This window comes from Pleurodeles waltl, chromosome 1_1 (genome assembly GCF_031143425.1).
Source record: "Pleurodeles waltl isolate 20211129_DDA chromosome 1_1, aPleWal1.hap1.20221129, whole genome shotgun sequence".
NCBI classification, from domain to species: Eukaryota; Metazoa; Chordata; class Amphibia; order Caudata; family Salamandridae; genus Pleurodeles; species Pleurodeles waltl.
Genome location: NC_090436.1, coordinates 390127779 through 390155512, shown reverse-complemented (window position 1 = coordinate 390155512; position 27734 = coordinate 390127779). Strand labels below are relative to the sequence as shown.

Here is a 27734-nt window from a genome sequence, read left to right as displayed (position 1 = left end):
AGCAGTGTCCGTGTCCTTTTTGAGTTTCTCAATCGCTGTGTCCACTTCTGGACCGAACAGTTCTTTTTCGTTAAAAGGCATATTGAGAACTGCTTGCTGAATCTCTGGTTTAAATCCAGACGTTCGTAGCCATGCATGCCTTCTGATAGTTACAGATGTATTAATTGTCCGTGCAGCTGTATCTGCAGCGTCCATGGAGGAGCGTATTTGGTTGTTTGAAATGTTCTGTCCCTCCTCAACCACTTGTTTTGCCCTCTTTTGTAGGTCCTTGGGCAGATGTTCAATGAGATGTTGCATCTCATCCCAATGGGCTCTGTCATAGCGCGCAAGTAGTGCCTGAGAGTTAGCGATGCGCCACTGGTTTGCAGCTTGTGCTGCGACTCTCTTACCAGCTGCATCGAACTTGCGGCTTTCTTTATCTGGGGGTGGTGCATCTCCAGATGTGTGGGAGTTGGCCCTTTTCCTAGCTGCTCCTACAACGACAGAGTCTGGTGGCAGCTGTGTAGTGATGAAAACCGGGTCTGTAGGAGGCACCTTATACTTTTTTTCCACTCTTGGTGTGATTGCCCTACTTTTGACCGGCTCCTTAAAGATTTCTTTTGCGTGCCGGAGCATACCAGGGAGCATAGGCAGGCTTTGGTAGGAGCTGTGGGTGGAGGAGAGGGTGTTGAATAAAAAGTCATCCTCGACCTGTTCTGAGTGGAGGCTTACATTGTGAAATTGTGCTGCTCTAGCCACCACTTGAGAATACGCAGTGCTGTCCTCTGGTGGAGATGGCTTCGTAGGGTATGCCTCCGGGCTGTTATCTGACACTGGGGCGTCGTATAAGTCCCATGCGTCCTGATCTTGGTCACCCTGGCTCATGGTGGTGTGAGCTGGGGAATGTGATGGAGTTTGTGCTGGTGAGACGTTAATTACAGGTGGAGGAGAGGGTGGTGGAGTAACCTTTTTCACCACCTTTGTTTGTGGTGTTTGTTCAGTTTGGAACTCCAATCTTCTCTTTCTTCTAATAGGGGGAAGGGTGCTTATTTTTCCTGTCCCCTCCTGTATGAAAATACGCTTTTGCGTATGGTCTACATCAGTTGATTGTAGCTCTTCCTCAAACCTATGCTTTCGCATTTGGGAGGTTAGCGATTGCTCTTCTGTATAAGAGCCTGAAACTGGGTCGGTTGCAGTCTGTTTTGGCACCGAAACCCTGTCTGCATCTTTTTTCGGCTCCAAGGTGACTTTTTTCTTTTTCGGGGCCGAAACCTCTCGGCGTCGATCTTCTTCGGTGCCGCTGTCTCGGCGTCGAGCCGTGTCTACACCGGTATCTCGGTGTCGATGCTCGTCTCCAGCACTTTCTCGGTCCCGAGAAGGCTGCGTGCCGGTGCCTCGACCGGAGTCGGACGATCTCGGCACTGTTTGGGCCTTTTTCGGTGCCGACGGTCGGTCACCGAATTTATGGGTCGAGCCATGGCCTGGTGGCAGTGGCGTCCCCTGGGCCTTGTAAATCTTCTTCTGAGTGGTTTTCGACGTCTTACTCACGGTTTGTGTATCGTCGAATCCTTCGGAGTCCGATTCGTGGATCGAAAAGGTTCCTTCCTCTTCTTGTTCCTCGAACTCTTGGTGGGCTGTCGGCGCAGACGCCATCTGAAGTCTTCTGGCTCGACGGTCTCGGAGTGTTTTTCGGGACCGGAACGCACGACAGGCCTCGCAGGTGTCTTCACTGTGCTCAGGAGACAGGCACAGGTTACAGACCAAGTGTTGGTCTGTATAGGGGTATTTATTGTGGCATTTGGGACAGAAGCGGAACGGGGTCCGTTCCATCGGCGTTCTTCTGCACGCGGTCGGGCCGACCAGGCCCCGACGGGGGATCGAAAAACTACCCCGAAGGGCACCGGAGCTCTTCGATCTTTCGACGCGGTGTTGAATCTAACTACGCCGATCCCGAACGCAACAATACCGACGAAAATCTTCCGAAATTAGCTATCTTTCCGTTCCGAAACTCGGAGCGACAGGAACACGTCCGAACCCGATGGCGGAAAAAAAACAATCGAAGATGGAGTCGACGCCCATGCGCAATGGAGACAAAAGGAGGAGTCACTCGGTCCCGTGACTCGAAAGACTTCTTCGAAGAAAAACAACTTGTAACACTCCGGCCCAACACCAGATGGCGAGCTATGCAAAACATGCGTATCTACAGCGACAGATGCCATCGAACATCATGTTTTGACCAGTCTCTTTAGTGGTGGTACAACAGGTGCCGCAGTTCACTGGTAACATTTTACTTAAAGGCCCTGGGTACAAAGAGTACCATATATTAGGACTTACAGGCGATTTAAATATGCTAAATAGGGATTAGTCAAATCTATATGTTTTTAGGAGTCAGGGCACATACACTGGGTGCTGGACAGCAGCATCCCAGTGTTCAGAGTCCATACCAGCATTACATTTAGCATCAAGTAGGGGTAAAAAGTGTGTGGGTGGGTCCTGCAAAAAGGGCCTTTCCTCACAAGTAGTCCGGCCTAAGTGTATTTTTTCATGCAGGCAACAGAAGGCATACATCCCATTTGTGGAGTTACAGTTAGTTTGGCGGTCTGGTTGACTGCAAGGCCTGATGATGTCTGAAAGGGAACACAATCAGCCTCAGACTGGTTTTGGCCTATTTGATCCTCTTCTGTAGGCTGCAGCTTGAGACCTATGGCACATTTAGTCAGAGCACACATGTAGCACTGGCGAAAACTAAACAGTGATGGCTGGATTTCTGCAATTAGTCTCAGCCACTGGTACTTATTCTGGGCCGCAATCCAGTATATCACTTTTTGATCACGACACCTCAAACTGCAATTAAGTTTTCTTCCTGTTCCAATATGAACAATCCAGCCCAAAACGTAAGGCTAGTTAACTATTAATCGCATTTGTCTTATCCTATAGAGAAAACCCTTTCGCTATACCCCAAGAAGACTGGAGGTGTTACACTTACATTCCCACCCTGAAAAGGGGTTTACTACAGTACTCACCTGGAGTAAATCTCTGACCATTTACAGAGTGGGAAAGGTTGGGAGAAGTTCATAAATGTATTTGTGGGTGTTCAAAAAGTGTCAAGGCTGAACATGCTTTAAACCACCCACTCCCAACCCTGTGCACAGGATTTACTTCCTATGTGATATTGTGCTGTTGTGGGGCAATATTATACGGGAATACATTAATTTTTTTTAACTGATTAGTCACCTTTTTGTCAATGCCTGAATGTCATTTGTCCAGCCATTTGCACTCATAAATTGAAGAAAGCAAACTTCTTTGTGACTCAGGGCCTATGTTTGTGCTCTGAAGCTACATTTCCTCCGCCGTTGGTAGTTTGTATGCTTCAAGCTCCAAATATTTCTAATATATACCTCAAGGACAAACTGTATGTTTTTTGTTGTTGTACTGTTCTAGGTCTCGGGAGGGAATTGGACTGCACTTGTTGCTACTGTAGAAGGAATTGTCATGGCAGGATGATATCCCTGTCACACATTTGCATGTTCTGGGATCCATGAGTTTCACAGACTCCAACTTGCGTGGATGCAGTGTTCCATGTCGCCTGAATCATGGCGAGTTATTCCCCCCCTCACTTTCTTTTATCCCCTTTTGATAGTTTGTATAATCCGGGATCCATAAGATTCATAGGCTGCATGTCATATCAATGAGTTCTCAGACTACTTTAGGCTAATAATCCCCAGCCCTGACTTTTGTTCATTCCATAGATGTTGCAGCAATTTCACAGATGATCCATCTTTGACTCTCAATATACAGCCTTGTCTTCGTTCGTCTAGTATAATAATAATCACATTATTCATTTCATTTTGTGTAAACTCCGAGATCCCCAGTCAAGCCAGACATTGCTTGGTGCGCACAGCAGAGACTGCTCTCCATTTAGACTTCAGCTCTGTCGTTGCTTGCATAATGTGGTTCCTCACCAGTGATGAGTATACTATTATATGCTCTCCGAGTTCCCGAAACCACACAATGTGAATGAATATTGTTGCGGTATGACAGCTGACTGTTTACTCTGTCTGGTCTCCAGCTCTGTTCTGCTCTCATGCCACAATTATTCCCTGTGAAGCGATTTATACTGCATGCTCAGCAACATCCTTGGTCTCACTCTCTGTGGCTGATGATGGCCACCAACAGGAGACCTCATACTCGGTTTACTCTCTAGCTTTGTATTTGCTCGCATGCTTGGATTAATCACGGTTGATGAGCAGTGTATGAGCTCTTGGAAATCTTCAGTGAGCCACTTATGCAAATGCTACTGAGTGCTGGCAGCTGATACCACTCTCTGTAGGATCCACTCCACCTTTGCTCTCATGATGTGCTGTGTAAACTTACCCATTCTTCACTACGCATGTAGGTGTATGTCTCTAACAATTGTGGGGGCTGTGTGCTCTTTCTAGGACTGCCTAGCTCAAATGCTTTACCTTCAAGAAAGGTGTATCCTCCATGCAGGATTCAGGTACATTGTTACTGCCAGAACACATGGATGGGGTTGGTAATTAAGATTGAATGAAGGGGGGGAATCTGATCTTGGCATCCTGGCGGGGGTGGGGGGAGGATGAAAAGTGGAGAGTGTGTATGAGGACAGAGGCAATGTTCGGAGTAAAGAGGGACAGAGAATCATAAGGATGTGCATGGCAATATCCTCAAGACCACAAAGTACAGCACCTCCAGCTCTCACCCAGCCCAGCCATCACCATCACCAGTGTTCTCCTCTTATTTTAGTAAATGAAGAGGCTGGGAAATTGTCCCCGTCTTCTTTAACAGCAGGGAGGGAAGGAAGGAATCTAAAGGTCAATGACATTGCCTGGGTACAAATCTGTAGCTTTTGTTCATTTCATATTAGCATGAATAAACAAACACGTGTATACTGGCTCATACTAAAAGCTACGAAGTGCACGTGCACTTGTTAACTATCATTTTTTCTCCACAAGAAACATTTTTCCCTAATAGAAAAACCCCTTTCCCTCCATCCCCCCTCTTTTTGGTGGTGTACCCTTCCCAGCCTAGAAACGATTTTACATCTACATTGTCAGAAGTGACGTTTACGAATACCAATAAAGGTGTAGGTTTGTCAGTGTGCACAACCTCAAACGGCATACCAACCCAAGAACACACGCTTCCTGCAGTACATTTACTCACATGAAGGTCTGCAAGTGAGTACATGCTTTTACTAGTGCAAAACTGCAATTTTCCCATCTAAGCCGAAATTACAGGTGAAGTGAATCTGGTACATATCATTTAACTCTGACAAGGCCTTGTAGAGTTCACCTAGTTGTAAACTTTATTTCTCCAGCCATTGAAATAGCACTTGGTACATGGTCGTAATTTTGACGATCAAGGGAACTGAGGCACTGTGAAGTGATACAATAAGGTGAAGTGATTTGGCTAAGAGTACACAGTGTGGTCAAGTGGAAAAGAATAGGCAGTGGGAAATTTTCTCGATATTAAGTGGGTAACCTAAGCACGGGATCGTAAGTATAATCTGGGAGTCTTTGTAGCAAGATCTGTAGGTTAAATCCTTTACAATGACAATTCAAGAGAAATTTATAAGACACACCATAAGAAGAACAAGGGCACAATTTACCACTGATACATTCAGTGCTCTTCTAGAATCAGAACTCTGGCATAATGAAAGTGCTGCCGTATTCACACTCATTAATCATAAAGCTGCCTTAAACAGAACCCATACATACACAGGGTCAGTGCATATGAAGATAATTCAAATATTTGGAAAAAAAGAGAGCCCTGGCATATTCAGAGGCTGGGATAATCAAAGAGGTGGACTTGCAGGACCTACGAATGGCTATTAGCAGAGCTCTGATAGAATCCCGAATCCATTATTTATCACCTTAGTGCTAGGCACCAAAAGGGACAATTACTTTTTAGCTAGTGAGAGAGCGTAGTTTGATATTATATATTATAGACGTGAAATGCTTATGATTAACAATGCTGCATTAAATAAAATATTCATTGAAACATATTCATTAACGTAAAGGATTTTCATGTGTGTGTAAACTAATGTCAACTGTAAGAAGTAATCGTTCATAGATTGCCAAAACTGTGCACATTAAAATGCATAAAGACTGCATTCGTTAGAATCATATATCTTAAGTTAGCGTGAGTCAAGCAAAGCTGTGTAGCTCTCATATTAAAGCGTATTTTTCTGTCTCTTCAGTGTACTGACTTGCAAAAGACCATGACCCAGCGATTGTTCTTTTCTTCACTAGTTTGCAACATCCCCCGATTCTCCCATCCGCATGTTAGTAGCTTCTAGCATAACAGCTATATACTTTGAAACATTAATGGACACTTCCAAGGACGATGAAGCGAGAAGAGAACTTTTGACCTGATACGTGCAAAGTCGATGAAGTAATCCCGGATGAGCCACCTACGAAAATACGTCAATTATGAAGACCAATTAGAAATTAGGAGAGTATCAAGAAATGACAAAATGCATTACTTAATGTATAATTTGATAGGTTACCAATGGTGGGGTGTATTGACTGACCAATAGAATTTGGGGGAATGTATTACGAAAAAGGGATAAAAACCCATGACACAGGAGACAAGAGGTCATTAGGTAGGGAATGATATCGATTGCATCCCGAAACTCTGTCACTCTATTTTGTGACTTGAGACTTAGACAAAACCATCCTTGCTCATAGACTGCCCCTTACATTTTTCTCCTTATGAGGAGAGTGTCCCCTTGCCTTAAACTTAGATAGACTGACGGTGATCTAACTGATGTCCTGAAGACGAAGACTGATCCTGTATGCTGACCTATCTTGAGGACGGTAATGATAAATGTTGCTAATGAAATCTACTTACTTGCTTTTCTTTCTAGGTACCAACTGCTGTATGTTTTTGATTAGAGACCTTAGTTAGATGTTTTCCAAATTGGTGTTCAAAATTGTTTTGCATGACGCCCAACATGCTAATGCTAATTAGAGGTTAGACGAGGTATTCATTCTGACTAACAAACTGACGTGACTGACGTGATGCTATGCTGAACTAGTATCTTTAGAAAGTTCGATGTATTACGATTTGCTTATATCCATCTGATTGTCTATGTTACTGATCTTTGCATTACTGAAAGCTTATTATGGTTGTCATCTTGTGACTGTGCTTATATGCTTCTTGGTTTTGAGATTGATGCATTTGCTATTAGATTATAATCAATAGGGAATAAAACTCATAAAACTTCATTAAGGTGTGGTTATTCATGACTGAAAGGTCATGGTTGCGCCGAATGTTTATTAATGCCTAAAGCAAGATATATTTTGGTGTTAAATGTTGACAATGTTATTGACATATTGATTGATATTTTGATCAGTTATCTCGTCCTACGGTGTCTCACCACTGGGCCCAAAGATTCATCGGCCTAAAACGAGTCCTGATGTGTATAAATTAACATAGACGGACGCGTTAACACTAGAAATGTAGATTTCTGAAGCACTGTCTCCCTTGAACAAGCAGGCACTTTATAAAAACCCTCTATCCTGTGGCAAGCTTTGCTGTTATATAGGAGGGATAGCCTCATTTGCACTGTCCACCACCTGCAGGTAAACTCCACAGTGAAGTGATGGATATTGTGGTACCTACGTTAGCACGATTCCTGATAACCAGGTTTTTGCTTCTTAGATTTTTCTAGCATATGATCTAAGCGTCTTCGATGGACTGGAACACTATTGGACCCAACTGATGCTGAATATTCAGAAAAAGTGATGAACAGTTTGTTACAGAGGAGCCTACCGGTTTTACAGGGAGTGCAGAATTATTAGGCAAGTTGTATTTTTGAGGATTAATTTTATTATTGAACAACCACCATGTTCTCAATGAACCCAAAAAACTCATTAATATCAAAGCTGAATATTTTTGGAAGTAGTTTTTAGTTTGTTTTTAGTTTTAGCTATGTTAGGGGGATATCTGTGTGTGCAGGTGACTATTACTGTGCATAATTATTAGGCAACTTAACAAAAAACAAATATATACCCATTTCAATTATTTATTATTACCAGTGAAACCAATATAACATCTCAACATTCACAAATATACATTTCTGACATTCAAAAACAAAACAAAAACCAATCAGTGACCAATATAGCCACCTTTCTTTGCAAGGACACTCAAAAGCCTGCCATCCATGGATTCTGTCAGTGTTTTGATCTGTTCACCATCAACATTGCGTGCAGCAGCAACCACAGCCTCCCAGACACTGTTCAGAGAGGTGTACTGTTTTCCCTCCTTGTAAATCTCACATTTGATGATGGACCACAGGTTCTCAATGGGGTTCAGATCAGGTGAACAAGGAGGCCATGTCATTAGATTTCCTTCTTTTATACCCTTTCTTGCCAGCCACGCAGTGGAGTACTTGGACGCGTGTGATGGAGCATTGTCCTGCATGAAAATCATGTTTTTCTTGAAGGATGCAGACTTCTTCCTGTACCAATGCTTGAAGAAGGTGTCTTCCAGGAACTGGCAGTAGGACTGGGAGTTGAGCTTGACTCCATCCTCAACCCGAAAAGGCCCCACAGGCTCATCTTTGATGATACCAGCCCAAACCAGTACTCCACCTCCACCTTGCTGGCGTCTGAGTCGGACTGGAGCTCTCTGCCCTTTACCAATCCAGCCACGGGCCCATCCATCTGGCCCATCAAGACTCCCTCTCATTTCATCAGTCCATCAAACCTTAGAAAAATCAGTATTGAGATATTTCTTGGCCCAGTCTTGACGTTTCAGCTTGTGTGTCTTGTTCAGTGGTGGTCGTCTTTCAGCCTTTCTTACCTTGGCCATGTCTCTGAGTATTGCACACCTTGTGCTTTTGGGCACTCCAGTGATGTTGCAGCTCTGAAATATGGCCAAACTGGTGGCAAGTGGCATCGTGGCAGCTGCACGCTTGACTTTTCTCAGTTCATGGGCAGTTATTTTGCGCCTTGGTTTTTCCACACGCTTCTTGCGACCCTGTTGACTATTTTGAATGAAACGCTTGATTGTTCGATGATCACGCTTCAGAAGCTTTGCAATTTTAAGAGTGCTGCATCCCTCTGCAAGATATCTCACTATTTTTGACTTTTCTGAGCCTGTCAAGTCCTTCTTTTGACCCATTTTGCCAAAGGAAAGGAAGTTGCCTAATAATTATGCACACCTGATATAGGGTGTTGATGTCATTAGACCACACCCCTTCTCATTACAGAGATGCACATCACCTAATATGCTTAATTGGTAGTAGGCTTTCGAGCCTATACAGCTTGGAGTAAGACAACATGCATAAAGAGGATGATGTGGTCAAAATACTCATTTGCCTAATAATTCTGCACTCCCTGTATAGATCAGCTGTGGATGTAGAGAACTCATTCAGTCAGGGCAACATGTGTCATGAGTGATCCTCAAAATGGACGCCTTCAACAAACTTTAACGCTTATGTGAAAGTGTTGCTGAGCAAGCATTTGGCCAAAGTCGGGCGGCACCTATGGGTGGAGTAACTGAATGCCTAGGTGAAGATATTTCTTCCTTTCAACTAGACCCTAAGATGGCCATGTTTTTTGTGAAGCTTACAAACAATGCAAAGAAGGGAACAGTTAGGTCTTGTCAGGCTTGCCAGGACATATGTCTGGGCCTATAAAGTCCGCTTATGAAAATAAAAGCAGCAAGAGACTTTAGCACACCAATACTGTAGGCTGTTGGGTTTTTGGTTGAGGGGGATGTGAATACTTCTCAAGCAACAACCATAATCTTGTGAGGGTGAAACACAAAAGTCACTAAATTAACCTGTGCTTAGCACACTGTCAGCTTGACATAAAAGCAGTTAGGGTTAATTTGTAGGCAAAGTGTAAAGTATTTATGAAGCACCTCAAACAGTAATAAAGTGAAAACAAACAGAACACAAGAACAATCCTTTAGGAAGCTGGCCTGGTGTGTGGTGAGCACCTATGGTGTTATCACCTTATACCAGGTATCCCCTATTATTGAGGTGTAGACAGTGTCTAGGAAGCAAGGGATCTCTAGAGGTAGCTGTGGATGAGCAGCCAAGACTTATCTCGGAGACATGCAAAGCTTATGTAATACCACTACAGTCACACATCTCGTACACACAAGGACCTCACAGCGTTACAAAAATAAAGGTACTTTATTATAGTAACACAAATACTAAAATACTGTTTAGGGAATACTCCACTAGGGTGTAAGTAAACACACTATTATATACACATTAGAAGTCAGTGATTAGCATAGAAAGAAATAGCAAACAGAAAAGCAATAGAAGATACTGAAGGCCCTGGAGGGACCAAACCATACACGAAGTGGAATGCGAAAGTCAGGCCCCCACCCAAGAAGTAGAGGTAGAGGGAAACTGGAGGAACTAAGAACCCCAAAAGGTAAGTACCACGGTGCCCTCCCACCCCCAGCAACCAGGAGAAAGGAGTTAAGTATCTGGTTTTCCCCAAACCCACCAAAAGGACTTCAGAAGAGGATTATGCAAGACCCAGACCAGACTGCAGGGAACCAAAGGTGGATCCTGTTAGATGAAAACCTGCAAAGGAATGGTACCAAGTCCAGTTCATGTTGGAGTGTCCAGTCGTGGCAGGAGCCACTACCCACCCGGCTGTGGATGCAGGACCAGGTCGACGGTGGACAAAGAAGGTCAGCAGTGTAGCACAGGAGCAGAGGAAGAGTTGCATAAGTGATGCAGTCGATGTTCCAGAATGGCTGTTGGGTTGCAGTTGGTAGTGGTGTTGTAAAACCACCAACAAGTTTTCGCAAATACAAGAAGGCGATGAAGATGGTTTTTCAACAAGAGAGAGTCACAGGAAGAGGAGGAAGCCACCACAAACGACCCACAGGCAGCAGGCACAGGATTTGCAGTGAGGCCCACACAGCACACCTTGAAAAGAGTCTCAAGTTGCTGGAGCAACAAGCAGAGGACTGTGCATCACAGGAAAGAGGGCTGGGGCTACACAAAGCCTGAAGATCCCTTGGAGGAGAAGCAAACAAGCCTTGGTAGCTGCAAAAGACAGTGCATGGGGGTGCCGTCCTGCATGGAGAGGCAAGAGCTTACCGTCTCCCAAGTTGGACAGCTGGTAGAGAGGACCAAGAACACCACTCCAGACCACCACCCGTGATGCAGGATCCACACAGATCGGGAGGAGAGGAGATCGACGCAGTCGGTCGTCGTTGCAGTTTGGTGCCTGCGGATGCAGGGGAGTGATTCCTTCACTCCAAGGGAGATTCCTTCTTGCTTCAAGTGCACTGCCCTCAGAGGATGCACAGCCGGGGAAATGTTGCAGTTGCTGGAAGGAGCCGGAGAAACAATGTTGCAGATCAGAGTTGACGATGTAGTTGCAGATCATCGGTTCCTGGAGGGTCGAGCTGCAGTTCCGGTTGCCAGAATGTGAAGTAAACGATGCAGAGGAGTCCTGCTGGAATCTTGCACGTCGACTCTGAAGACCCACCCTGGAGGGATACCCTAAATAGCCCAGGAAGGGGGATTGGTCACCTAGCATGGTGACCACCTATCAGGAGGGGGCTTTGATGTCACCTACCTGACCTGGCCACTCAGATGCTCTCAGGGGCCTCTGCTCACCTTGGATTCAAGGTGGCAGAATCAAGTGGCCACCTGCAGGAGCTATGGGCACCACCCCTGGGGTGGTGATGGACAGGGGAGTGGTTACTCCCCTTTCCGTTGTCCAGTTTCGCATCAGAGCAGGGACCTGGGGGGGGGGGGGGGGGGGGGGGGGGGGGGGGGGGATGGTCCCTGGACTGGTGCACACCAGTTTATGCAAGAAGGACACCAAATAAGTCCTTCACAGCATACCAGTGGTTTGGGGAGGCTACCCCTTCCAAGCCATGTAACACCCATTTCCAAAGGGAGAGGGTGTTGCTTCCCTCTCCCAAAAGAAATGGTTTGTTCTGCCCTCCTCTACTTGAGCAGGCTAAGCAGCAGGAGAGCAGAAACGTGTCTATAGAGTGGCAGCAGTGTGGGCTGCCCGGAAAACTAGTAGGAGCAATGCTGGAGATCCTCTAAGGAGCCCCTAGAGTGCATGGAATAATACAACCAATACTGGCAACAATATTGGGGTATGATTCCAACAGGTTTGATACCAATCATGCCCAGGTTCAGAGTTACCATTATATAGCTGGACACAGGTGTTGACCTATGTCCAGTACACAAGTAAAATGTCTTCCCCGCACTTACGAAGTCCAGGAAAATGGAGCTGGAGTTCGTAGGGGCAATTCTGCTCATGCAAGGGTGCCCTCACACACAGGTACTTGCACCCTGCCCTCTGGGCTAGGAGGGCATGCCCATTGGGGTGACTTACAGTGACCTTGTGCAGTGACCTGTAGTAAAAGGGTGCATGCACCTTTTCACACAGGCTTCAACGGCAGGCCTGCAGACACATTTTGCATTGCCTCCCATGGGTGGCATAATACGTGCTGCACCCAAGGGGAACCCTGGTGCCCCAATGCTAGGTATGCTGGGTAGCTAGGTATCATATACTAGGGACTTACATGGGGGCACCAGTATGCCAATTGTGGGGTGTACTAAGTCAGGAACAACCAAATTTAGAGGGAGAGAGCACAGTCACTGGGGTCCTGGTTAGCAGGAGCCCAGTGAACACTGACAGCAGGCAAAAAGTGGAGGTAACCATGCCAAAAAGAGGGTACTTTCCTACAAATCCCAAACCAATTTAGAAAACTAGAGTAAAATTTATAAAATAAGATGAGACCAAGCCATTGAAAATCTAATCAGTAGAACCGGAGATTTGAGATTTTAAAAATGTAGGTAAGAATAGTGTCTAAAAGCCCTAAGTGCCACACATGGTTATCTGGTTGTGCTAGACCTGGGGAAAGTGACAAGTTCAGGCTGACTGCAATAGAGTGTGGGCCGAATACAGGCACCAGGTTAGTTCTTCTGAAAAAGTTACCTTCTCAGAGTCCAATTTGCAGTAGTGGAGACGGTAAGGAAAGCATAGTGGATGGTCGATGCTGTTGCGCAAAGAGCAGGCCTGTCATCGCAGACGGTCAACGCTGTACCACACAGATCCCGTCGGGCTTCACTGATGGTCGTTACTGGAGTTTCGCATTGTCGGTCACCGCTATAGCATTAAGTGCAGATCCCGTGTTGCCAGCAGTCGCTATACTGCGAAAAGTCTGGTCCACTGGAGCTTCGTACTGGCGGTTGTTGATGGTGACAAGATGTTTAGGATTTCTCCTTTCCTTCACAGGAGGACCTCAACTGATGCTGGCTGATGGTCGAAGACGTAGGGTGGTACTCCCTGGGGGATCAGAAACTCACTCCAGCAGAGGCTAGCTGCGCTCAGGCAGGTCCAATGCAGCAGGTCACCTGGGCGTTTGCTGGGAGACCTCTGGACCTTGTTGTGTCTCTGCAGCTCAGAACTGGCGGTCATTTACTTACCCCTTTGATTCACTCTGCCTCGGATGAAGAGAGCAGGTCCAGATTTCCTTCTCAGACAGGAGGGCAGGCCTCAAGCAGCAGGGCAATCCTCTGGCAGCAAGTCGTCTTTCTGTAGTAGCCACAGGTCCAGGAATGTACTAACGAGTGGGTTGTGAAAGTCCTACTTTTATACTTGGTGACACCTTTGAAGTCGAAGACACTTCTGGAATTTTTCACCCCCCGACAGACGGTTCTGGAACTTTCTTCCTCCGTGCCCGGGCTCCAAAGAGTCTGGGGTGACAATACGCTAGTGAGAGGCTCTTGGTGAGTTTGCCGAGGCAGCTCATTTGAAATGTAATTGGAGCGTAGCACAGCTCTGCCTCAAACATTCTTAGTCCCTCTTCCTGTCACTATCTGGGAGGAATACACAAAAAGCCAACTTCCATGCTATTCACCTGTTCCCAAACAAAAGTTTTCAATTATTAAATGTAACAAGGTATCCCAATGTTATCCTATAGGAGAGAAAGGTGTCACAGTAGTAAAAAAAAAAAAAAAAAAATTTAGGAGTAATCCACAGCAAGGACATGTAAAACTTAAAAGTACAAGTCCAACTTTTTAAATAAAATGCAGCCGGCCCGATGGGCTGTTTAGGGCCTACCCTAGGGGTGACTTATAAGTATTAAAAAAAGAAGGTTTAGGCTTGGCAAAAAGTTTATTTTGCAAAGTTGAATTGGCAGTTTTAAAACCGCATACAGGCTACAATGGTAGGCCTAAGGCATGTTTTAAAGTGATACTGAAGTGGGTGGCACAGTAAGTGCTGCAGGCCCAATAATAGCATAACTTACATACACTGGGTACATATAGTACCACTTTACTAAGGACTTATAAGTAAGTTGAAGGTGCCAATTGTATGTAAACCTATTGTACCATGTTTAGGGAGAGAACCACACATGTAAGCCTAGTTAGCAACAGTATGGTGCACATAGTTCTAAGGCCAACAAGAATAAAATTCCGAAAATATGATTGTAGAAGGGAAATCATTTGGATGTGACCCTGCAGAGGGGATCAAGGCCAACAGACAAAACACCAAGATCCTCACGGGCTTGTCAAAGAGGACCCTGTGACTGAAAGGAACTGCATACCTCATGATATTAACCACAAGGTGACACTCCATTCTAACTGGAGTAGATCCCAAAGTGTAAGAATTAGCTTTCTAGGAAGCATATCCATTCAACAAAATTTGCTTTTTTATTACAGAACTTGAGGCTCAAACCTCTGTGAAGATCATCATACCTAGAAGTTTTGACTGGGTTGGAGTTTGTAAAAGACATTTGTTCATCAGAAGACAGGATAAGGTTCCCACATCACAAGTAGGCCAAGGTAAGGCAGAAAATAGCAGCAACTTAAAACATTAATTTAATTCTTCAGTTCACGAGTGCTTGTAGTCTAGGGACAATATACAAGAGACACCAGTTGTGGTACAGGAACTACTGAAGGTGAACCTTCCCTTTTCTTCCAGCTCACCTGAGTTCTCATCAAATGCATGGATCCTACAAATCTTACAGGAGTTCAGTTTAGAATTCCATGAACACCCTTATAGTAGATATGAGAATTATACTACTGCCACAGAGGAACATAGTCTAGTAAATAAGGAAATAAATGTGAAAATAGCAGCTCTAGAGAGCTGAGGAGCCATTCATCAGACTTTTTAAGCAGTTCTTTGTTATAAGCTTTGTATATATCATAACAACATAACCCAAAGGTCATTGTCCCAAGAGGATAATACTAATATAGCTACCAAATTTTTTCCTGAACGGATTCCCCGATATATATTGATAATTTCATTAATAGTAACATCCTGGTAACCCAAGAAAGATAACTAGATCTGTGTTTCTTCCAAATTGAGTGAAGATGGTCAGGGGAGATATATCACTCAAGTAAAAAGGTATAAAAAACAACAAGCATTTGCAATGCAATAGGTCTCGCATTTGCATGAGTTAGAGATATTGGCATTGTCAATTTATAACTAGACTTTTATTGCCACATTAATTGGTCAACCATGCCTCATAATTTCATATTTTCCTGCCATATAATTCCAGTGGCCCTCCATATAACTAAAGCACTTCCATTTACCTTCTTCCTCCATCTGCAGTAAAAAATGGAAATGTTGCCATTTAGCAGGCTAATTTAAGTCTGCCCTACTAATTCCAATAAAATACAATTTTCACCACCCACTCATCAGAGTTGCAAGCTGGCTAACACAATTCCCCCCAAAAAGACACAAAACAGCCACAGAGGAGAAATAAACTAGAAGGGTCACCCAAACATATTAAGAGTGTTCAAACAGTCATAGTGTAATAAGGATATTACGTTGACCTGAATCATGGTCATCACTGTAATAAGGAGAGATTATTAAAAAACACATACAATTATCATACAAACCTTTTATCAGAAATAGACTTTTGACATTGAACTGTAATGGTCATAACAGCCCCTAGAGGGCACCATCACAAAAATATCATTTGTAAGAAAGATGCGTATACAGATATTGCTAGCCCCTAGAAGGCATAACCCAATAGGGAAAAAAACAGGAGAAAGTAATGCAGTGTATACTTAGCCCCTAGAGAGCGTTTCTAGGGCTACCAGGCCTACTGGAATGATATTACAAACAAGGTCCTTAAAACACAAGCTATTGCCAGCTGCAAAACAGAAGTTCCAGCCATGAGAAATTCTTAAAAAGACACTGAATGGTGGGAGGGCTCCAATACGGGCAATCAAGTTTACACTGTTGTGCTTGTTGGCACTGTGAGGGCCATGGCCGTCATGCAGCATGAAGGGGAGAGACAAAAGTAAAAAAATATATAGTTCACCCACGCCGAAGTATATCGGCAATCGTGCTATAATCCATGTAACTGGCAGCCTGTAAGTCGTGACAAAAACAGCCTCAAGGCGGAACAAACGTAAAGCACATCAAGTGATTTTTTAAAGGCAAGCCCAGGAGCGAATAAAAGCAAAGGTACTGGTTGAAAGCCCACAATACTTACAACAGGTCAAAGCGCTTGCGCGCTCGAAGTCAATTGGGTAGGCTCAAAGAACTATCCCACAGGATGTCAAAAAGAACAAGTTACTTACTTTCAGTAACACTTATTCTGGTGGATTCCTCACCTTTTGAATACTCCCATTAGACAGAAATGTTTTCTTTCTAGATCTCCATGTTGACGAAGAAATCACAATGTAACGGCTTGTATGCGACTCCGTCTGATGTCATTGGAGGCATAAGAAGCCCTCGCCCGTGTGCTGATGTCAATTTCACAAGCTTTTTCCATGCCTTTGAGGGGAACGGGTGAACACCAACATCAGAAGCACAACATGTGCGAGCTCAACTCAAATTCTTTTTACATATATTTATATACAGAATCTTTTATAACAAAATGCATTCTGTATGATATATACATAATACACAATATACGTATATAATATACATAAGTAACTTTCTTCTTGGCATATTCAGACAGGCAACGGGGAGGAGGATGGGTCAGTGAAGATTCCACAGGTAAATATTCTGTCCACAAGAAAAAGCGTGACTGAAGGTAAGTAACTTGTTCTTCTGATGAATACATCTACCTGTGGATTCCTCATGTTTTGAATAGAATCCCAAAGCAGTCCTGCACTCGGAGGTGGGCGTCTGTCTGGCTATACCAAGAAGTCCTACAGCACAGACTGGGCAAAATGGCCATCACTCCTCACTTCTGAGACAAAACAGTAATGTTTTCATAAAGTGTGGAGGGAAGACCAAGTTGCTGCCTTGCAGATGTCAACAGGTACACCTCTTGCCAAAGCAGAAGAGGTAGACTTAGCTCTGATAGAATGAGCTCTAATGCCCTCGGGAAGATCCTTATTTGCCAGTGCATAACATATTTTAATGCAAAGAATGACCACCCTTGACAGTGTTCTTTTGTGGACGGCTTTGCCCTTCATTTTGCCCACGTAGCCAACGAAGGGCTGATCATCCGTCCGAAACTCTCTAGTCCTGTCCAAATAGAAGCTCAACGCTCTCTTTGGATTCAGACGATGCAGCCTTTCCTCCCCCTTAGAGGGATGGGAAGGAGAGTAAAAGGACGGAAGGGTGATGGACTGCCCTAAATTAAGAGTCTCTACCTTTGGCAGGAAAGCTGCCTTGGTTCTCACTACCACCTTGTTAGCATGGAAAGTTGTAAACGGAAGTTTTATACTTAGAGCCTGCAGCTCACTAACACGCCTAGCCAATGTGATCGCTATGAGAAAAACTGTTTTAATAGTAAGGAGCCTCAACTGTCAACTATGCAACGGTTAAAACGGTGTACACATCAGGTACGTTAAAACAACATTTGAATCCCACTGAGGCATTAGGAACGGAATGGGGGGAACTTATTAGACAAACCCTTAAGAAACCTTAGAGGACTTGAAGAGAGTTGGTCAGGTAAGCAAATAAATGCTGACAGTGCAGAAAGTTAACCCTTCACTGTCGCAACTGCACAACCTTGTTGTGCCAAGGAAAGAGCAAACTGCAAAATATTGGACAAATGGGCCTTTAAAGAATCAACATGTTTGTTCTCACACCATTAGACAAACTTGACCCATGTCCCAGCAGTGACCGTTCTGGCGGCATGTCGCCTGGCCGATAAAATAACATCCAGCGCTTCGGGGGGGAGGAAGAGAAAATGAATTCAGATTGCCTCGATCAATCTCCAGGCATGTTGGTGCAGGCTCTGGAGGTATGGATGTAGAACTTGCCCCTGCGACTGCAAAAGGAGATCTGTCTTGTGAGGAAATGGAGGGCACAGAGAGAGCTGAAGAAGGTCTGTGTACCACACCTTTCTTGCCCAATTCTGGGCTATTAATATGATTTGGGCCCGGTCTTGGTGAATCTTCCTCAGAAACCAAGGAATCAAGGGCATGGGGGGGGGGGGACGCATAAAGCAACTGACTGGTTCAGTGCAAATGAAATGCATCTCCCAGCGTTCCCTGCATCAGATACTGGAGGCTGCAGAACAATGGGCAATTTGTGTTCTCGTGAGTGGCAAACGAGTCTATTTGAGGCACCTCCCAAAACTGGAAGACATGAAGAACTACTTCTGGATGGGGACGCCACTCATGGTCGGCCAAAAAGTACCCGCTGATGCTGTCCGTACATACATTGAGAACTCTGGAAAATACCCACATTCCCCTCCTTCTGAGATGCGCTGCAACCACTGCTGTCACCTTTGTGAAGACTCGAGGTGCAGAAGTAAGACCAAAAGGAAGGACCGCAAACTGGTAGTACTGTGTACCTTGTATGAACCGGAGATACTTCCTGTGAGTCTGCAGAATGGGGGTGTGAAAATACACATCCTGCAAGTTAACAGAGACCATCCAGTCTTCTTTGTCCAGCGCAAGAAGCACCTGAGCTAGGGTCAGAATTTTGAATTTCTTGTGTTTGAGGAACTAATTCAAAATCCTCAGGTCCAGGATGGGCAGCAAACAACCATCTTTCTTGGGGATCAGGAAATATCTTGAATAACATCCCTGACCCTTTTCCTGCTCTGGAACCAATTCTACTGCGCCCTACAAAATCAGATTTTGTACCTCCTGCTGAAGCAGCAGCCGATGAACTTCCGAACAAAAAGTTTGCTGGGGAGGGAAGGAAGGTGGAAACTCCGGAAAGGGAAGGGCATACCCATTTCCTACAATGGGTAACATCTAAGAGTCTATAGTTATTGACTCCCACACTTGGAGAAAATGAATGAACCTCCCCTCTGTGTGCACCACATGGTCTTGAAAGGGGAGAGAACTAGAGCTGCTTTCCTGCAAGGTTTCCAACTTGAGGATGAAGTGGAGGAGGAGGAAGGCTGATGGACGGCAACACGCTGCCTAGGTCTTCTGCAACCACTGTAGGATTTATAGAGGGGGTTGGGAGACTGCTGACCTTGGAAGTGCTGTCTCCCATGAAAGGAGGAGCTGCAGCCGAACCCCCTAAACCTACGGAAAGGTCAAGAAGTCGAGGAGAGCGTTTGAAGACCTAATGATTTGTCAGCGGCCTTACTTTTCTTAAACCTTTCTAAGGTTGAGTCTGCCTTCTCTCCAAACAACCTAAATCCATCAAATGGGAGATCCATTAAAGTGGATTCTACATCAGGGGAGAACCCATAACCCCTAAGCCATGCATGTTCTGGTCGTATTCAATGTCCCCATGGCTCTGGCAACAGAGTCTGCCGTATTCAGGCCTGACTGGATAACCTGTCTAGCTGCTGCTTGACTATCCTGAAGCAGCGTTTTAAAATGTTCTTCGACATCCTGCGGCAGTTTGGGAACAACCTCCTTGGCCGAATCCATCAGTGCATGAATATATCAGCCCAACACACATGTAGCATTTACTGACTTCAACACCATGCTACTAGAGGAAAATACGTTTTTAGCAGATTGTTCAATACACTTTGAGTCCCTGTCAGCTGGAGTCGAAGGGAAGGAACCAGGAGCTGCCTTCTAAGAACAAGAAGCCGGCACCACCAGGCTTTCAGACAACAGGTGCTGGCTCAGAAACTGCAGGTCACCTGGCGCAGCTCTATACCTCCTAGCAATGGCTTTTGAAACAGCAGTAGTCGTCACAGGCTTGCTCCTCAGATCCAGGACTGGCTCAGTCAAAGTCTCAGTAAAAGGAAGAAGGGGTTCCAACGCCGCAGAGGATGAATAAAGAAACTCAGTCAAAATGTTAAACTTCAGCTCCGTCGTGGGCAGTGGCAAGTCCAAAAGTTCAGCTGCCTTCCTGATTATTCCATGATATGAAGTAACCTCCAGAGGAGGAATTTCCCCAAGGGATAACAACTCCCATTCAGGAGAAGTGTCCAGCCCAATTGCCACCTCAATGCCTTCAAAGTCATGAGAAGGCAGAGGGATCTCTCCTTCCTCAAGGTCTTTCTGCTCTTCTAAATATTGCCGTTTCTCCAAAAGTCTCCAGGCTTCCCTCCTAGATCTCAATCTGGATTCCAGCCGCGGAGGCGATCATGAGTGTGCCTGTCGAGGATGCCTGTTGCAGCGCCAGGATATTACCTCGAGAAGGAGGAGAATGATTCGACATCGGACGTGATTTATCTGACGCAGATATCGGCGCTGTCATCTCCAAAGGTGTTTTTCTCAGAGCCATTCCAGTCCACTGATATGGAGCCTGCCTATATGGCACCAGAATACCTCCCAGGTTAAAGGCCAAAGGACCCGTGGGGTCCGCAGACGCACCAGCAGGGGCCATTGCCCTGTTGAAAATGCTGAACACAGCATTTAAGAATTCAGATGGGTCCACCCCTGGAGCTGGAAAGTTTGGATATCTCTGTGGAGGCTAAGACTGATTTGAATCCTGCTCTTCAACCTCCTGTTCATGTAGAGTAACAAGAGAGAACTGTGCCACAGGACTCGTGAGCGACGTTGAGATCTCAAAAAATGAGGGTGCCAGTGACATCTCAGGCAACTTTGGTTATGGAGGAGATAAGGTGGGACTCCCCTCCCAGGTTGAACGGCGCAGAGACTTGGAAGCCGGTGACAAACACCAAATGCTAGCATTTCAGGATGAGCGACACCAAGAGATGTGCAGTGCTGCTTCTTGTGCGACCTCGAAGACATGTGTGATGACGACTTCTGTCACGGCCTGGATTTTCTTCGGCCCCGCAATCTCCTTTTTGGCCTTTGCCACAAACAGTGTAGCCTCTCTTTCCTTCAGTGCCTATGGGTTCATACTCTGAGAAGAAGAACATCCCTCGACGTCGTGGTTAGAACTCAGGCACCAAAGGCAATTTTTATGGGGGTCAGTGACCAACATGTGGGGGTCAGTGACCAACATGTGACCTCTACAAGGCTTAAAGCCCAACTTCTTTGACGGAGACATTGTTACACAAAGAAATACTTGACAAAGAAGTTGCCTCAACAAAGTGAGACCAGCAGCAGAAAAAAAGAAAACGTTAGCGTTCAAGGCACAGAAAAAAGGGAACTGATGTCAGTACGCTAACGAGAACTTCGATGATGTCAGACGGAGTCGAGTGAGGAGCTGTTCCATTGTGACATCCTCGTTGACGTGAAGAGCTAGAAAGAAAAAAATTCTGTTGAATGTTGGCGTATTGAGAGTATTCAAAAGATGAGGAATCCACCGGTAAATGTATCCATCAGAATGCATGCTTTACTGGGGTATAATTTGCTTGACAGACCAAAAGACTTGGGCCACATTTCTTGTCACTACACTTCTAACAGGAATCAATCAGGAAGAGGACATCAGTTTTTGAACTGACTAGTCTTCTGTATCATTCATGTAGCACTGAGACAGATATTACCCCTGTAGGGTGCCTCATGAAGCCCCTACTTAGGCAGCTTCAGTGGCAATACTATTTAACATAAAACATCAACATTTTGTTTATAAGTCCTTTGACTTTCTTTGGAGACTACTAGTCACAAAAACAAAAAAACAAAAATCATTATTACTGCTGAAGAAGGTTAGTATGATGGTGCTGTTGGGGCAGGAAACAAACCAATTAACTGAGCCTTAAAGAAAAGAAGGGTGGGCTGAGATAAGGACAGAATCATGGATGGTGGACGAATGAGTTGGCTAAAGAAGGTAATGGGTGGATAAAGGGTGGAATGGAAGCAGAGATGAGTGTATAGTTGAATGGATGCAGAGAAGGATAGATGATGGACTTGAAGAAAAAAGGAAAGATTGATATAGGAACTGATGGAGAGAACGACAGATTGATGAGTGGATGGAACGAAGAACAGCAAGTTGGACAGATGGGGAGAAGGATGAATGGATGAAAAGAGGGAAGGGATGATGGATGTGTAGATGAATGAATAAATCGGTTGAAAGATATAAGGTCAGGTAAGGATCGAAATTAGGAAGAAAAGAAAGGAAAAAAGAGTGAAAGGAAGGAAATGTCATCATTACCAAGTGTATGTTGTACATGTTTCTGTATGTGGCCTGTGTGATACATGCAATTTGTGAATGAGTGAGCCAGAGTAATGCAGGCCTGTGGGTTCAATTTTGGAAGCCCCTAGTCTATTACTGTTCACAAGATGGAGACAATGGTGTTTTGTCAGATAGTGGAAATGTATTATTGATATTCCTGAAGGTGGAGGGAGGAGAGCTAGACAATGAAGTGGGGACAGAGGAGATAATGGTTGTTTAGAAACTTGATTAGACCTTTTGCTGAGAGGAGCTCTGAATTAATTTTCTTGTAGCATTGACATTTGGTAGATGGTTGGGGTGAAGGGTGAGATTGCAGTCATAGTTGTTCAGGAAGAAAGGGATTCTTTAGGTGAGGCCGGCCTTTTTTCTTTGCCCTTATCACTTTTCAGTGTGGCTGTTGGTAGCCATATGCAAAGAACTCACACCTCTTTGTGCCTCTGTTGAGAGTGCTCAACACTTATGTCTACCCCGCTGCAAGGAGCATCACTCTACACAAAGGGTGTCTGAAGTGCAGCCAGGAAAAGACACTTGAAAGAAGAACTATCCAAATCCGATTCTGCAAGTACAAACAGTGGGTCCACATCAATTGTCTGGTTTGACTGTATAAAAGTGGGAGCCATTGAGCCACTTGTTTTTCCAGTTCCAAGTTCTTTGGACAAGGAAGGGAGTGCTCTGCACAGTACTTGTGGGACTGCTGTGCAAACAGATGCTGTCTGCCTAACAACCAGCTTCCCGGAGGTGAGGGGACATTACCTTTGGAAATCTTGCCTTGAAGGCAGAAGTTGTTTCTCTGACCTGAAGCACACAAAGGCCGATCTGTCTGTTGAGACCGGGAAAGAGCCAGCCAACCCTGCAGGTGGAGTGACTGTCCCGGGAGTGCTGAAGCACAAACACCCCAGTGTTGAGAGGGTCTGCCAATAGAATGAAAACTGCAGAGGGCTATCTGTGAGCCCCAGGAGTGGTGGGTACAGTCCTTCTAGTCACAGATTCAAGTAGAAATCAAAGTCTGGAACCCAACATCAAACTTGTGCAATAAAAGCGACTGTGATCGACCTCACCACCACAACCACCATAATCAAGTTAATTTGACCTGATATTGCCTCTGTGGTGTTTCAGTTCTAAGCATGTGTATTAAACCACTTCTTTTCTTACTAAACCACTGGGTTGGACAATCACTTATTGTGCTCCATGGTGTTGGCTAAGTTCTGAGCTTGCTCACCCCCACAATTACCTCTCTGAGAAGGTTGTGCCTGCTCACCATCACACCCACAATTACCTCTCTGAGAAGGCTGTGCCTGCTCACCATCACTACCACTGAGAGTCCAGTGCTGACCGGGGTCAGTTTGAAGAGCCGTAATAGGACATCAGAGGTAAACTACCTCAGCCCCCACAGCTGAGGCCCAGTAGCCCCTGCTTGCCTCTTACTCCTCAAATGGGGACGCACATAGTATTCTGAAAAAACAAAAGTTCAGGGTTGCCTTATGGAGGCACTTGCCATGAGTAAGAGGGTGGGTAGGGGAAGTTTGTCTAGTACTAAGAACAGTGATGTCTGTGAATGTATCCCAGTATCAGTTTCAGTTGGTTTGAAATAGATTCCATTAATCAGTGTGCTATACAGACATGGATGAACACCTATTTGGTAGTCACAGGTGTTCATACATTTAATGAATGGAGAGGACTAAAGAGTATATGGTGTAGTAAGCAGGACATTCTACAGGCAGTAGGTATGTGGTATTTTGATGGCGCAAACAGTCAAAGTTTAGAGGAGCACTGTACCTGGTCAAAGACAAGCATAAAGTCAATGAGTGATAGGTGGTTTGTTTACTCAATGTTTTTTGAGGCAATGTTCTTTAAAGAGGTGCGTCTTTAATTCTTCCTAAACTGGAGCTCCATTGGAGCTCTCCTCATGTATATCACATTTTGTTCCAAATTCGAGGAATATAGATTCAAAAAAGCCTACTGTTGTGTATTTTCTTTTTCACACTTCTTAGTCTGCAGTCTGATGGTGTCCAGGCTGCAGGTGTGCTGAGAATCAGCAGAACTGGTGAGATTTCCTGCAAGATAATGAGGATGCTGGTTGGAATGACTTAAATGCAGCTGGCTTTGAAGATGGTGCAGACCAGCAAGGGGAGCCAAAAGAGGTGCATCAGGAAGTGGGTGTTGTGATAATTTTTCATTAGTGCTTGGGTGAGATGTGCTGCATGTGTAGGATGCTCTTAAGAGGTGTTGGAGTGGATTCTGGGAGGCCATGAAGCAGGATGTAACTTCCATCCAGACCCAAGAGCACAAGGGCTTAGACAGCAGTTCTGAAGTTGCTTTCTGAAAGAAAGCTTTACAATTTCTTTAGAAGAGAGGGTTGGTATCAAGATATGGCCCACACGCTAAGTGCTGTAGGTATCTAGGATGTGCAAGAATGTGGGGTTTTACCATGTTTCTGTGATGAGGATAAATTTAGGCCTGTGAAAGGTGATGAGGCCTGCAATGTGTTGTGGTTGGAGTACTGCACAGTCAGACTTAATGCGTATGAGTTTGAATGCGTGCTCTGTAGTCTGAGGGTATACGGTAGTTAGTGGATTATGTAGTAATTTGGATCTGTGTATTCTGTGAATGTTTGTGAGTGTTAGGGGTTGGCTATGTCTGTATGTGACTGTGGGGACTGGCAGCATGAGGAGCTGGGTGACGCACATGAATACATCTTATCCTGTACCTTTCAATGAACCAGGGATTCTGACCCAAGGCCATTTCTGGCCTTAACACGCCCAAACAGGCAATGTCCTTGCCTCTGTCCACTCTTTGTTGGCGATGTCAAGGTAGCAGGATGCCCTGAGCTAGGGCAGTAAGTAATGTCACTTCCTCCTGTCCAGATGTATGACAGAAAATACAGAGATTTAACTTCCTGTGCAAATAGTTTATGGGAAAATGAAGTCCTCTTGTCTGGTGTCTTCTTTTATAAACGGGTTTGGCTGGATTATGGCCTTTTAGAAGGGGAGCAAATGAAGTATAATCATAACTGACATTGGTTCTTCGTTGAAACCTTAGGTGAGCAGACACTTGATCAAATTTGAGGAGTGGCTATTTGCCAAAACAGACAATAAGCACTTACTGGCTGACATACATAATTTTGGTGCAAGCTATACCTAAAGAGAAGTCGTCAAGACAGAAGCAAGGAGAGAGGGAAGAGAGAGCTCTACTTGATGTGCATGGTCAAATGCTTTTCTGTGTTGAGGGATATGGTGAGTTTTTCCTTCAGTTCACGTACCTGCCATAGTAGGTGCATGAAAATGTTGCATGAACAAGTTGCCTCTGGCAGTTCTCTCAGGGACAATGCCAGCCTGTGAGGGGATTTATACAAGTAATGATGACTGCCTTTGGTCAACTGGCTATTCATTTGCCTGAATGTTAAGTCTGTGCATATACGAAACTTCGGTCTATAACATGCAAACTGGCAACTGCCTTATAATATTTGTGAATCAGGAAGAATCAAGAAGAACTTCACTCTATTGAATTTTTGATTCAGGGAGAAAAGGGACTAAGCATTTTTGAAAATCTTAAAGGGAAGGGAAGGGATGCCACACAACTTGTCTGAAATGGTTCAGCAAGTTCTTACTCAGGAGATCTCACCATCCAGGCTAGAACTAGTAGATGTAGTAAGCTTTGATAACAGACACTGTTTTGAAACGTATATTCAGCTGCAGTTGAATTTCTTTTTTCATAGAAGTGAAGCTTCTTGTAGAAAGCTGTAGAGGTTGCTATGTATTAGGGGTGGGTGTAAATGCCCAGTTTCATCACAGACAGCTGATATGGCTGATTTGTAATTGCTGACTCACTATTAAGCAGCCAAATTTCTCACCAACCTTTATATGGTCTCCATCCTAATTTGTTCAGGGCATACATGCCCGTTTTATAAAAAAGTTACTTAAAGTCACATTTGTCTTGAAGCATATCCAGGGAAAATATAATCTATGCATGATCCTATACAACTTCCTTCAGTATAATGTAATCAGAGAGTTCATGTGTAATCAGGCTATTACAAGCCAAACAGTTGATCCTTGCACTAGTATCATGAATGCATGAATGAGTAGCCTCCAAACATATAGCAAGTCAAAGTCCTCCTACAAGTCTTGAGGAACCCCTCTGCCTTGATCACCAGTTTTGTCTAATTGGGGATGCAGGGCCAGTCACCAATCCCCAGCACTTCATATCCCACCGTCTGAGCAGGAGGAAATGGTAGTAGATGATACTAGGTCAATTATTGAGTAGGCACTGCTTAGTTCCAATTTATCAGTCTTAACTCCCATTTATCAGGTTCCATACCTAACATCTTGGTGGCAAAGGGCTTTATCTAATCATACATTTGTGGGAATTAAACCCTGGTTAATCTAGGTGCATTTCCCGACAGACACACTCCAACTCCTAACAGATATTTTCTTTGAAGGAAAACTGGACGCCAAGGCCGGATTGCTTTTGTAATGAAGGCCATAGTGTATTCTTTTACCTCTTAAGTATGCCCAGCCCTTCCTCTCTACAACTGACATTTTCAGTTTTTGGCCCACATGAAAATGTTTGTCCACCTGGCAAAGGCCAATCCAGAAATTAACATCTATGTATTCGGCCTGGGTTCAGTTATGTTGTGCTTTATGAAAGTGCCTGAATCCGACTGTGGCCCTTTAGATTGCTTTGAAGTCATGGGTCTTCATAATGTTACAAACAAAGGGCAAGCAGAGCCGTATGCTTTCCAATGAAAATGTAATCTAAATGACAATGTGTTTGATGTGCTGAAACTTTTTTCATTTTAAACTGAGAGGCATTTAAATATTGCCCAATTTTTAAAAGTTCAACTTTAGAATTTTATCATTCAATACAATAATAAAGTAATGTGAGTTATCCCATTAAATATGTAATACATTTGTGTAAAATATTTCATTGTGGAAAACGAAGCAAGATAGAAAAAAAACTTCATAAAATCTGACACTCTTGATACTAAAGAGGCTACTACAACACACCTGCCATGTTGCCATACATGCGCTCTGACAGCCCTCCTCCATCCTGGGAAACAAGAGCGAGAGAAAGGGCTGGGCATAGTTGAGAGGTAAAAGGATACACTATCCCTTCATTAGAAGTTGGGCAAAATAAGGTGGGATACCATTACCCCCGGATAAGCTATTAACCACGTGTGGTAGATACCTCCTAATCCGAGCTTTCAACTTCAAAATGAACATATTTTTAACACACGAAATTCCATATTTTGTCTTTTTCTTGGCCAACTAGTTCCGCTCTGCAGGTCTGACCATACACAATTTATCAGTGTTAAATCGCGAGGATAATAATTACCACACAACTCGCAATGCCAACCTCATGTTGGCACAG

At 44.5% G+C, this 27734-nt stretch overlaps 1 protein-coding gene across 3 annotated transcripts in view; it reads right to left on the bottom strand.

Moving 5' to 3' along the window:
- AP3B1 (adaptor related protein complex 3 subunit beta 1) overlaps positions 1–27734 on the bottom strand; it is a 1440584-nt gene that overhangs the window by 1286805 nt on the left and 126045 nt on the right. The gene's annotated exons all lie outside the window — the stretch shown is intronic.